The sequence below is a fragment of the Lutra lutra genome, chromosome 11, assembly GCF_902655055.1.
Source record: "Lutra lutra chromosome 11, mLutLut1.2, whole genome shotgun sequence".
Lineage (NCBI taxonomy): Eukaryota > Metazoa > Chordata > Mammalia > Carnivora > Mustelidae > Lutra > Lutra lutra.
In genome coordinates, this window is record NC_062288.1 from 30,963,256 (window position 1) to 30,977,053 (window position 13,798).

The window sequence follows — 13,798 nt, forward strand, 5'->3', positions numbered from 1 at the left end:
TTCAGATTCTTTCCCCCTCTGCCCCTCCTTCTTGTAGCAATCTCTCTAATATAAATAAATTTTTTAAAATCTAACTTGGGACTTTTAAAGCTAAACATGATTGAAAAGTATTTTTTGGTCATTTTTATCAGCTGAAAAAAATGAGGAAAAAATTATTCTATCACATTTTAAAATATATACATAAGAGTTTTTATTTCTATACTGCTTATAATTTGAAAACACTAGAGATAAGTTTTATGTCCTTCAGTTAGTCTCCAGTTACATTTTGATATAAGCAATACAGTGGAACATCTGTAGCCATTAAAGAATATGGTAGACCTCTGCTTCCAGCCAAGAAGTTGTGAGTGACCAGATTTACCCTACCTGAAATGTCTGAAAAAAACTAACCAAATAAACGAATTAGAGGCTTTCAAAATATCAGACATTATGGGGCACCTGAGTGGCTCATTCAGTAAAGCATTTGACTCTTGATCTTAGCTCAGGTCGGATCTTTGTGCGTTGGAGTCCCACAACCAGCATGGAGCTTATTAAAAAAAAAAAAAAAAATCAGCCATTAGGCAATGAAGACAATGAGATGAGCTTTGTGATTATTCCAGCTTACTGCCAGGTGTAAGCTTGCATGCAGCAACTTAGGGAGAGAAAACCCAGCAGTGCTTGGCAGGGTCCCTAACATGAGACAGAGCTGAGACTCTAGAAAACCAAGGAAAAGAGAATTTGCAGATCAGAATAATGGGAAAATGAGAAAGAGCCCCGAAGATATGCCGAGGATCAAGTATTCATGTAACTACTGATCAGTGCATGAGTGTGAGGAAACTACCTAACACTGTGAGGAGGAGGTGATCATCTGAAATGATTTCAGCAAACAGTGCTTGGAGCTCCCACAGGGCTGGGAATAATACCTCTTCCCAACAGCCGGAGTAGAAATCTCATAATGACAGAGCGTGTAGCACTAACAAATGACTCCCTTCTGTGGTGTGGCAAAATTAATTCTAGACTACATGTACCTACAGTCCCACCTAGCAAAGCTTAAAGCAAGACCCAAAGACATCAACCTATTTACAAATACCTGTATTCCAGAATAAAACTTAAGAATATTTTCAGAAATAGAAAATACTCAAAAAGGTAAATTTCACAAAACCTGGTATCCAATAAAAAATTACCAGGCATGTAAGCAAACTATTAATTTGACATTTAATTTATACACATAAATGGCCTTAAAGAAATTAGGACTGTCTCATAAATGTTTTAACTCTTTCTTCTTATCCTTATTTGTATTTCACCAAGAATAATTTTTTTATTACAAGATTTGTAGCAATGAAAGGAATATTTGCTTTTGCAAAGGTAATAACCTCAATTAATATTAATTAATTTAATATTACAGTTTAATAACACAGTGTAATTTAATATTACAGTTTAGACTTACAGTCTTGGCTACTCCAAGATATATGTATATATCTTGAATGCATCTTATATATCTTATACACATATACATACACATATAGTCTTTATACTAAAGAAACCCTCTAAACATCAGATAAGTTAAAACAAAAGTAAAAACAATCATAAAACAAACCTGCTTTGAAATAGTTTTTCATCTCAACTAGTACTAAATTAAAAACTTGGTCAAATATTTAGCCCCTAGTATACATACAGATGGATTCTCTGTGTGAGTGAAATCTGAATAAACAGAACAAAATAGCTAAAACAGCCAAAGTGGCAAATTTAAGGCTCAGAAATCTGGCTGCCTCTAGGGTATAATTGCATTTCTTTCCAGGGAACCTCACACCTTGAATTAATGAGAACGTTTAGATATATTTTTACCTTTATCTCCATTTGATATGTAACAGACCAAAAAAGAAAGTACTACAAAAAATGGTTCTATGAGTCTTTACCACAAACAATCCCAGGTTGACCTTTTTAGTATACAGATCACCTTAAGGACACAGCAGGTTCCTTATATATGTAAAGAGACAACACTTAAAATGGTTTACAGTCCGACAATGTTATATAATTCTACTAAATTAATAATAAGTTTTAAATGCTGAAACACCCTATACAAAATAAAAGAAACCTATAATTCCTGCCTAGACAGGCTGTTAAAGAAATTATTTTCCATTTAGGATAACTCAGCAACTTAGTTGATTGCCAACTGAACCAATGAATTTTAACAAATAGATTTCGTTCTGGAAGTTCATTTACAAATCTTATGGCTTGGAAACTGAAAAACATTATTTTCTCAGCTTAAAAACAACGCTAGATTTAGTTTCTAGGCAGGCCACGAAGGCCAATTTAGTGCCCAATTTAATACATGCAGCATATTCTATGATTACTAAGGAATAGAAACACTTTTTTCAATATTGATTTTCTGAAAGAGTTCTGACTTGGAACTTGAAAAATGCATCATCCCCTTTTCCAGTGGCACCTAGGACTTCCAACTTCTTATATATTCCTCTTCCTAATACTAAGTAGAATTAACACATAAAACTATAAATTGCCTTTATCTTGTTGGTTGCCTTTATCTCCCAGTAGAATGAATGTAAGCTTCAAAGGGCAGAAAGAACACTAAAGAGGCAGTTCTCAAGAGAAGGTGAGGACAAGGGGTAACTGTATAGAATCAATATTACAGTTTGAGAGTTTGAGTGGGAAATGATGGTACAAAAGATATGAGGTAAATGAAATATAATTAGAAACTTCAGAACTGGAAAGCTATATAGAAGCCACAGTTCAAATATAAGGTAATGGCTTCAAATTGGATTAAACAGGCTTTAAGAAACAGAATACAAAATAGACAAAAGATTAAGAAGCTGAAAGATAACAAGGAAACAGTACTGAAGACATATGTTTGTTCTCCCAACTAGAAAAAAAAGGCAATCAGAAACTCCAGGAGAAAACTGTGTGTGTAAAGATTGCTTTCCAAATATTACGGCAACCAAAATGTGGCACAGTTTTTAGCAGCTGGTAGTATTCAAACGGGAAGAATACATTTGAAGTTGATAGTAGACTGAGGGATCTACCTTTGGAATTCAAGAGAACAGGATATAAGTAGAAATTAATTTTCTCTTTACTGAATAATACTGGCATAGCTGTAAGCACATTTTATATTAGTTGTCAGCTTTTAGAATTAACCTACAGACAAAACACCATGTCTAAAAAAATAAAAAGAATCTGAATGTTAGTCAACCTTCAATGACATAAAAGTAAACGTGTATCTGACAATAGTTGGGAAATAGGAATGGGGAAATTAGGTGGCCAAAAGAACAGGACGACAAATAGTATAAAGAATACTATATAGTTAGAAACTTCCTCAAGAAAAGAAACTAAAAAATGATGGTATAACTGCATTGGGAAATTTGTTGATAGAAAATGATACATATGAGTTAATCCTCTTCTACCATAACAGGAAAGAAACAATGTTTTTTCTAGAATTGATCAATGAAGAGAAAGCAGTATAAGCATCCTGTTTCAAGATACTAGAGGACCCCAAAGAGAAGACAATTAAAAGAGGTTGCCCTGCTGAACAGCATGGATGCAGAGATAGCTGTATTTTATTATAGACGTTTAACCATTTGTGGGCAATATCTTGATTTTTACAAATATTTTAAAAGATAAAAAGGAGATAAATAGAGCACAAATACCCTCAATAGCATGTGGGAGAGGCCCAGTATGAGTTCTGACCGGGACTGTATGAGCCAAACTATAGTATGGAATTCCAGAAAATCATATCCTTCAGAAATATGCAAAAATCATAGAATCAGGGAGAGGTGAAAGCCCTTTGCTTGTTTTCTGTCCAATCCTACTCAGAGAATCCAGCCCAACTGATGATTTGAGCACCTTTTTAGAGGCATCTACCTACCATTTGGGACCTACACACCTCCTCAAACTCCAAAGCCACCAAGAGTTAGTCTAACATCTCAAAAACAGCCTCTCCCAGTCCCCACCATAAAAGCATTCTTTCTAGTAAACTGCTTCTCTGTCAGAGTAATCCCTGCAGTTCTCTAGGGACTTTTATCTATGAAAATCACCTTTGCTGCAGAAATGAAATCTATGTGCATTATCTAGTTTTTCTAAAATTACTCTACTTATGGATTTTACAGGTATCATTCTTTTAAAAAAATAAACTGTATGTATATCAGAAAACTAGAAATTTTAGAAGAGAAAAAAAAAATCAGGATAAAGGATAATGTGTTGACATTTTAGATAGCATGCCCAGGGACTTTATTGTAAAGATTGAATGGGGGTTCCTAAGCAGCTCAGTGGGTTAAGGTCTAACCCTTGATTTTTGTCTCAGGTCATGATCTCAAGGTTATGAGATGGAACCTCATGTACAGCCTGTGTCAAGCCCTGTGCCTGGCTACTTATTGGGCTTCCTGCTGGATGTGGAGCCTGCTTAAGATTCTCTCTCCCCCTCTATCTGCCTCCCCTGCCAAAAAAAGACTGAAGGAATTGAAGCAGTTGGGCATGCAGAGTTTGCAAAGAAAGGGAATAACAGGCCAAAAACCCCGAGACTCTGAGGTATGGTGAGATCTGGTGGTCTCAATAATGCTGGAGTAGAGCTGTGGGAATGAGCCATATTTAGAGATTAGGTGTGAGATAATTTGGGGATGGTGGGAATGGAAAACCAGAAAATATCACAGAAAGTCTTGCTGGGCATAGTTAAGACTTTGGGTTTGTTCTTTTTTAAGACTTTTTTTACATTTATTTATTTGAGATACAGAAAGAAAGAGAGCACAAGCAGGGAGGAGGAGCAGAGGGAGAGGGAGGGGGAGAAACAGATCTGGTGCTGAGCAGGGAGCTGATTCGGGGCTCAGTCCCAGGACCCTGAGATCATGACCTGAGCTGAAGGCAGAGGTTTAATCGATAGAGCCACCCAGGTGCCCCAAGACTTTGGGTTTTTCTCCAACGAAAGGGAAAACATTGGAGATTTTTGAGCAGTAGAATGACATGAATGTGGTCCCAAGGTCTACTGGGTTGACACTATCTGAAAATGTGCAAAAGCAGAAAGAGGGAAACCAGCACTGGTGATGAGAAATGGGTAAATTCTGGTTTTACTCTGAAGGTAGAGCTGAGAGGGGAGAACATTAGGAGTCAAGCAATAAATCAAAAACTTCACAATAAAAACTGGACAAATAGAACTGCCATTTACTGAGATATGGAAGACACAAGGAGAAAAAGGCCTTGGAGGGGGCATATCAGATATTCAGAAATACTGACTAGAACAATTATTTGTAGGTAAAAAGAGATTATATTTTCACCATAAGAAAAATCTGGATGAATCAAAATGTTCTCTTTTTTGGTAAATGAAAACATGCCCATTTTGAGATTTCTAATGTTATTAGTAGTATCAGTTTTTAGAGTGGTTTACTAGGCCCATCTCTGGAGAGCTCCTCTCCTGTCCCGAGTATGTATTGTAGAAGAATCTACCTGTAATACAGCAATTAGGCATGCAAATAAGCAGCTCATTTATTTTGGTCCTGGGAAAATATCATTAATCAAATTTATGAATGCAATGAAATCACTTCTTCCATGTTTATTAAAAGTCATTATGAAAATGTTATCTTTGGGCTCAGCTGACAGTTTTAAACTTAATGTGGCTTTTAATCAATGGCAACAAAATCAATTATGTCACCACCAGGCACCTTAAGGAAGGTAAATTACTACCAATCAAAAAGTGTTTTCCCTTAAATTTATATTATCAGAGATACCCATTTTTTAAAAAAGTAAACTAGAACATAAAAGAAGGAACTATAACCACGTTTACCTGGAGGTCATGTTGGGTAGTAGAAAGGGCCTTCATGGGAGAAAAAAAAGCAGTTTGATTTCTACGGTCGGCTACATACTAGCAGTGTGATCCTTTAATAAGTCACCTGATATTACTGAGCAGTAGATATCCATTCTTTACCATGCATTCTTATAGCTTTACTATATAATATAATTGTAACATGGTGTTAATCCTATAAATTACACTTAAATGTTTTTATAGATACAGGAAATTATTTGCATTTTTCTCAAAGAATCCATTTATTTACTAACTAAAACATTATTGCTTGCTTAGTGCCAAACTTTGAAAAGATCTTCATTTGCATGGGAAATTCATTTATGTGGTAAAGACAAAGACTAGATGGGTGAATGGACAGATAGGTGAATCAACAAATGATACTGTGGAATAAAACTGCCTTATAAATTTTAAAATGCTATTCCAATGTTGATTTTGAGTATTCAAGTGAAGTATCCACCTGCCTTTATAAAGTATGTTTATACTTTATAAAAGTATAAACTTTTATACTCCACAATAATGGAAGATAATAGATTTTAGATTTTAAAGGAGTCTTGATAATTCATTAATTAAATTAACCTTGGGCTACAATGCCATCTTATAAGGAAAATTAGTGTGTTTTTTAATTCCCCATCCCAAAATATATCCAGCCGTAGTACTTAGTACTTTCCATTAGAGGATAAACAATATTATGAAATAACATTAAGGTTCTCCAGCTATAGGGGCACCTGGGTGGCTCAGTCCTTAAGCGTCTACCTTTGGCTCTGGTCATGATCCTGGGGTCCTGGGATCGAGTCCCACATCAGGCTCTCTGCTTGGTGGGGAGCCTGCTTCTCCCACTCCTACTCTCCCTGCTTGTGTTCCCTCTCCCTCTCCCTCTCTCTCTCTCTGTCTCTGTCAAATAAATAAATAAAATCTTAAAAAAAAAAAAAAAGATTCCCCAACTATAAAAAAGAAATAAAGATATGCCCTAATCTCAATATAACCCTCATTAAAATTTCTTAAAAAACAATTAGTCAATAAGCAAATTGAAATTCTCTTATAAATCACAGTCAAAAAAAAGTAAATCTTCCTCCCCTTAAGAGTTAAAATCACTAAGAAATTAACAGTCCAAAATTAATCCTCACCAATTTCTTATTCCACTCAGTCTCAACAGAGTGAATTCCTGATGCTGGGGAGAAGCAGCTTTCAGCAGCTCCAGCCTTGGTAATTCTTTTGAAAACTCAAGAATGAATACATTTATCATGAAGTCTCTTACAAGATGTACTTTTAAAAAGGTCTAAAAATAGGCTATATAAGATTATCACCGCATTTGCCCATATCCATGAAATTCAGAAGAAAAAAAAAAAAAAAACACATTACCCAGCTTCTAAATGTTATCACGAACAAAATTACACATCCAAATTTAGGATTCAATAATACCAAATATCACAGTAAAGCCTCAGTGGGTATATGAGGGAAGGAAAGTAAATAAAGAGAATCTTGGTGTTGGTTGGCCTGGCCAAGATGTCACTCAGTCTGTTAGAGATGCTCAAGAACCCACAACCTTCAAGAATGAACTCAATTCCACCAAATGGGTAATGATAGTAGAAGTTTATCAAGGGGGGTTGGGGGGGAATCATCCACTCCATCCCAATCCTCAAGTTGTTTTTATCTATATGTTTATTTTTGCAATGTTTGGAAAACTGCAATAGTGGCAGGCTCAGACATTTTAGGTGCTTTTCTTTCCCATTCAATATTTTCAAACCTTAATTTTCGTTTCTCCTTTGAGTTTTACATTTCTCGAACCCCAGTGTCAGCACTGCTAAATGACTTGTAATGGATATTTTCATCCCTCTGTCTCATTTACTATTTCTACTGCCTCTTCTTATAGGACACTTGGGTTTTAAGTCTGCCTGTTAAGACAGGGTTCTTCTTCCCCAAAGTTGATTCGAATGAATAATCATCATCACAGACTTTTTATTAGTTTACTATTAATATTCATGCCCTGTTCTTTGTAATCAAGGGAGAACCAAAAGAGCTTCTCAAAACACTATCATTTATCTCACACCTATTAAGAGTGGCTAGCATCAAGAGGGTAAGCAATAACAAGTGTTGGGGAGAATGTGGAGAAAAGGGAACACTCATACACTGTTAATGGAAAGCAAGTGGGTACAGCCACAATGGAAGACAGTTTTCTCAAAAAATTAAAAATAGAATTGCCATTAATCCAGCAATTCTACTGCTGGGTAGTTATTCAAAGAAAATGAAAACACTAATTCAAAAAAATATCTGTACCCCTATGTTCACTGCAGCATTATTTACAACAGTCAAAATATGGAAACAATCTAAGTGTCCATAGGTGGGTGAGTGGGTAAAGAAGATAGATAGATACATATAATACAGATATAACTAGATATATAGAAATAATAGAACACTGTTCATCCATCAGAAAGAATGGAATCTTGCCATTTATGACAACAAAGGTGAACCTTGAGGACATTATGCTAAGTGAAATAAATCAGACAGACAAAGAAAAATATATGATCTCACTTACATGCAGAATCTAAGAAACAAAACAACCAATCAAGCTCACAGATACAGAGGACAGCAGGCTGTTGGTTATTAGAGGAGACGGAATTGGTAGGCCGAGCTAAATGGGTGAAGGGGGGTCAAAATAAAGAAAGTCATGGGGATATAATGTACAGCACTGTAACTACATGCTAATAATACTGTATTGCATTTTGGAAAGTTGCTAAGATAGTAGATCTTAGAAGTCCTCATGATAAGAAAAAAAATGTTAACTATATATTTCAAGATGGATGGCAACTGGACTTAATATGGTGATCATTTTGCAATGTATACAAATATCAAATACTTACATTGTACACCTGAAAGTAATGTTAATTGTCAATTATATTAAAATTAAATTTAAAAAATTTTAAAAATTAAAAATTTTTTAATTAATTAAAAAATTTTTTAAATGTCAATTAAAAAGAACTGCCATTCCTAGCATTTCCCTCTGCAATTGCCCAAAGTCTCATCTGACCTTCTAACAGTTCAATTTTTTTCAATAAACCTTTTTATTCCGGAGAATTTCAGAGTTAAAGAAAAGTTGCAAAAATAGTACAGAGTTTCCATATACTCACACCCAGTCTCCCCTATTATTAACCTCTTATATTAGTATGGTACATTTGTAAAAAATATTAATGCTTTATTCAAATGTCTTTAGTTTTTACCTAATGTCATTTTTCTGTTTCATGCTCCCATTCAGAATACTATTTTACATTTAGTCTTGTGTGTCCTGAGGTTTCCCTTGCCTGTGACAGTTTCTGACTTTCCTTGTTTTGGATAACCTTGACTATTTAAAGGAGTACTGATAATAATTCAATTGTTTAAGCTGGTTTCTTTATCTTTTTGATGGACTAGTAGTGTTTTCTAAGTTTAAGAGTCTTCTCCCACTTGCTCTTTTTGTGTTTTTTCATCAAAAAGCTTGTTTTTCTAATATATTTCTCTAGGTTTTATTTTCTGGAGCTTCCCATAATGGGGGAGATAAAGTCAGTGAGTCTCGGGCTCTCCAAAGCTTTTTGTCCATTTCCTCTTCTTTTGTTTCCCTAACCCTAGAGCATCTCTCTTTAGACTGAAATATACACAAAGCCCCATTTATTGTTCTATCTCATCTTTGTTGTGCCTTCCTGTAGAATATAAATTCCATAAATTTCTCAAGCATGTTCTGACTGCTCCCTTGCAGTTACTCATCTACTATAAGTTGGAATATTTTGCACTAATCTCCCTAATTTCTCCTCCCAAGTGTGCCTAATTTCCTTGTAACCAAATGGTATAGTCTTCCTAAATCTTCCAGGTATTTTTACTCAGTTATTCTTAGAAGTGATTCTCTCTGTTCTTCTTTAAGAAGAAATCTTCTTTAGAGCAATTAGGCTTAGGTTCAGCACTTTTCCCTTTTTATCTGTCTTTCCTGGCCTTTGAGATCTCATTTTCCTCTTCCTATTCGTTTAGTCTGACAGCTAACATATCAACTTTTCTAATAAGCAACTCCCTTTCTGCAGCTTACTTAGCGAATCTTCCTTCATTTTAAATGATTCCAGTTGCTTTTTAATTGCCTGGAAAAAAGACTTGATTTTCAGAGTTAAGAGATTCAACTCCTTTTAACTGCCTTCTTACACTGTGGTTTTACAACAACTTAACTCTGAGCTATATCTTTATCTTATCCCAAGAGGATAACATATTCTGTGCGTAAAAAGGGCTTCCATCCATTCTTAGTTATTCATTCATAGAAATCTACCACACTTCTCTGGGAAAACCCATAATTTGGGTCTGTGAAATTGGGATCTACAGTGAAAGTTTATTCAGTTAACAAAACTCAAGCCGAATGAAACCACATAACTTACTCTTTGCCAATTTTTCTTTCGTGGCCTTGAAGACAGGTGACGTGACATAAAAGTGAAGAGAAGAGGAGTTAAGTGGGGCTAGCACTGCCTACACTGTCCCTTAACAAAGCAAGAACCATAAAACCTGCAAAACTCAACTGCCTTGCCCATTAAAAGCAATAAATACTGTTAGTCCTTCCAAGGTCAAAGAGGACTAATGTCAACTCAGCTTCACGTGACATACTAGGCCACACTGTGCCTATGAATTTCAAGGTCTTAACAATCACAGTCTTACCTAACACACCTCCGCATCCTAGGAATGAGGAGGTCACCTGTGTAGCTAGAGTTCGTCTAAGACACAGGCGCTTGCAATCTTGCCCAAATAAAAACTGTCACTTTCTTGGGACGAAGTTATTATATGCTTCAGTGACCCATCAAAGTCAAAATCCCACCTGGCCAATTTACTAAAGCCTGAGGCCCAACACCACCCGCCCAGGGTGAATGAACTAAAAACCAATAATAAAATTATAAAAAGCAGCCATATGGTATGCTATAGAGAGTTACCCCCTACTGAAGTAAAAAAACCATGACTCCCACGTCTACTCATGCCTGGTAAGCCAAAGCTCAGAGCCACCCCTTAGATCGTTTAGGGTACTGTTTTTGAAAGAGGCCTCTATCTCCAGAACTCTTCTCAACTTCTTCTCCTTACCTACTGCCAAAGTACTTACACAACTGTACAAGACTCAGGCATTTGCACATTTCTTTCTTTTTTTTTTTTTAAAGATTTTATTTATTTGACAGAGAGAGAGATCACAAGTAGAGAGAGAGAGAGGAGGAAGCAGGCTCCCTGCCTAGTAGAGAGCCCGATGTGGGACTCGATCCCAGGACCCTGAGATCAGGACCTGAGCTGAAGGCAGAGGCTTAACCCACTGAGCCACCCAGGCAGCCCCGCATTTGCACATTTCAATGTATATATACCACTAGTGTATATAATGATGTCTCCCAAGCACCCACTGAAATTCAGAACCAACTGAAAGCTGATCAGAAAGTCAGGAGGATGGAGACGTTCCCTTTACTACTGAGGAAATTGTTGGGGTAATAGCTTACCTATGTAGCCAAAATGCAGTCCTAATACTGCACCCTACAGCTGGGCTGTCTACTCTACGTCAGGGAAAAAAACAAAAACAAAAAAAAAAAAACAAAAAAAAACAGAAAAATAGAATAATTCATTCTAATAAAGAACACCGGGTTTGTAAGGTATGCCATTATTTTATGTATCACTAAGAAATGAACCCTATCATTTATACTAGGACCTATCACTTATCATAAGATACATATTCATTTAGAGATGCTAAGGTCTTAAAAAATGTGTCTTAGAATTGAAGAAATATGAACCAGGACCTCTACAAGCAGGCAGATCCGACACAGAGTAAGGAGAAGCAGTTAATCTGTACCTGCTCTGTTCATTCTCCCCCAGGATGTTAGCATGATGGCTGAATCCTCCTCTGGGGAATGGGAGGAGGCAGAGAGCTGGGCAGTGTTATCCTAATTCTTGAGTACCTGGAAGTATGAAAGAAGGAGAAAGGAGCTTCCCTCTGGCAACCAAAAATGAAGGTTCTATTTTTTTTTTAAGATTTATTTATTTAAAAGGGGGGGGCAGCAGGGAGAGGGGCAGAGAGAGAAGTAGAAAAACAGACCCCACTGAATGGGGAGCTCAACACTGAGATCATGACCTGAGCTGAAATTAAGTCGGAGGTTTAACCAATTGAGCCACCCAGATGCCGCAAGGTTCTATTTTAAAAATTTGCAATAGTAGAAAGGAAGATATCAAAAGTCATCTCTAAAATCCTAATATGGAGCAAAGTTTTTCTTCATAGAAGGAAAGATCTAGAGGAAAAAAATCTAAGTATAAAATGAATGCTTATTTTTAAGAATTGGGGGGTGTATTGCTATGTGGAAATTTCCATTTTAAGAACATAAAGAGAGCATAGAAGCCATTTTGGAACTATCATTTGCAATTTGCAAACACTGAATAAATATTATATATAATCAATGGAGACAGGATCAGGAACTTGATTTTATCAGAGTAACACAATTCCATGTTTTGTCTAGTAAGTTTAATGTCTCAACTATTTCTAAATGGTCTCATGGTCACTTTCCCTTTAAATCAAAGACATTAAAGTTTTAGTCTCTGTGGCAAGAACAGATTGTTCATTTTCTACTTTAATTTGACTAAAAGTGTGCTTACGCAGCATCATGGATAAAGGAACCTTGGGGAGCCTGGTGAAAATGACCACCAAAAACAAATTAATGATGGAAAGATCACGCCCAAAGGCCTCAGAGGTATTAAATAAAGGCAGCATTTCATGTCTGTTAAGGGCATCATTTGTGGAGTCCAGACCTGAACTCTCATATTGACCCCACTACTTACTAACTGGCAAACTATTTAACCACCCTTTACTTTCCTCATCTGTACAAAGGAATAATAATTCCTTTCTTTCACGGTTATATTAACTATGAAGCAATGTATATATACCACTAGTATAGAATCTGATCCACAGAATATGGTCAAAAATAGAAATTCTTATATTTGCAATGGGAGAATACACAATACAGATATGGTTCTCACATAAGATAAATACTGCTTTACCACTGTAGGAGTCATTAGTGCAGTTCAATAGTTAAGTCAAGTTCTCTGCCTTCTGGTCATAGGGTAGAATTGTCTCTCCAGCCCCCTGGTGGTTGCTGGGATCAGTTCTGCCCAGTGAACTCTAAGTAGAATTTATGCATGTCTCTCCCATAGATAAGCATTTGATGGGAGACCCTCTAGATCTTTCTTTTTCTTCCCCCAAGCTGACAGTGTTTCACATAGTAGTCACTACATCAGCAAGGGTCCCAGAATAAACACAGCATAAAACAGAGCTCCCAATTAAACCTAAATGAACATGTAGCCTGAGTGTTGTTTTAAACCCATGAGGTTGGGGGATTATTATACTACTGAATGATTTAGTCAATCCTAAAGAATACAATTAATCTCATCTCTAAGAAGCACATATTTTATAATTACATTATCATAATATCAACTTTGAAAGCACTATATCATCTTTTTATGGTTATAATCAAGCAGGCAGCTGGCAATACTGTTGAAGTTCATTCATTCAACAAATGTTCCAGGCACTGCACTAGGTTCCAGGTAAAGAACACTGAACAAGTAGACATGGTACCTTTCTTCACTGTTTACTGTAAAGTTGATGGGGTCATGGGGACAGGAGGAGATCATGATTTTTTTTTTTTTTTTTAAAGTAAGCTCCATCTCCAGCGTGGAGCCCAACTTGGAGCTTGAATCAAGACCTGAGCTGAGACTGAGAGTCAGAGTTTTGACCAACTAAGCCACCTAGGTGCCTTGAAATCATGGCTATTAACCAAAAAATGTTCATAAGATTTTGGCTTGATTAGATCATGCAGCCATCTACTGCAGCCATACTCTTAATCATTATATTCACACTAAGTTTATAATCCCACTGATTTCCAAAGTATCTGAAACTCTCAGTAATGGTATCACTACTTAAAACTGAAACGTACCTGGGAGAAATAATCGTTACCTGGTTAAGCCCTTGTAGGGATGAGTCCATTAAATAATTTAATAATTTTTATACAT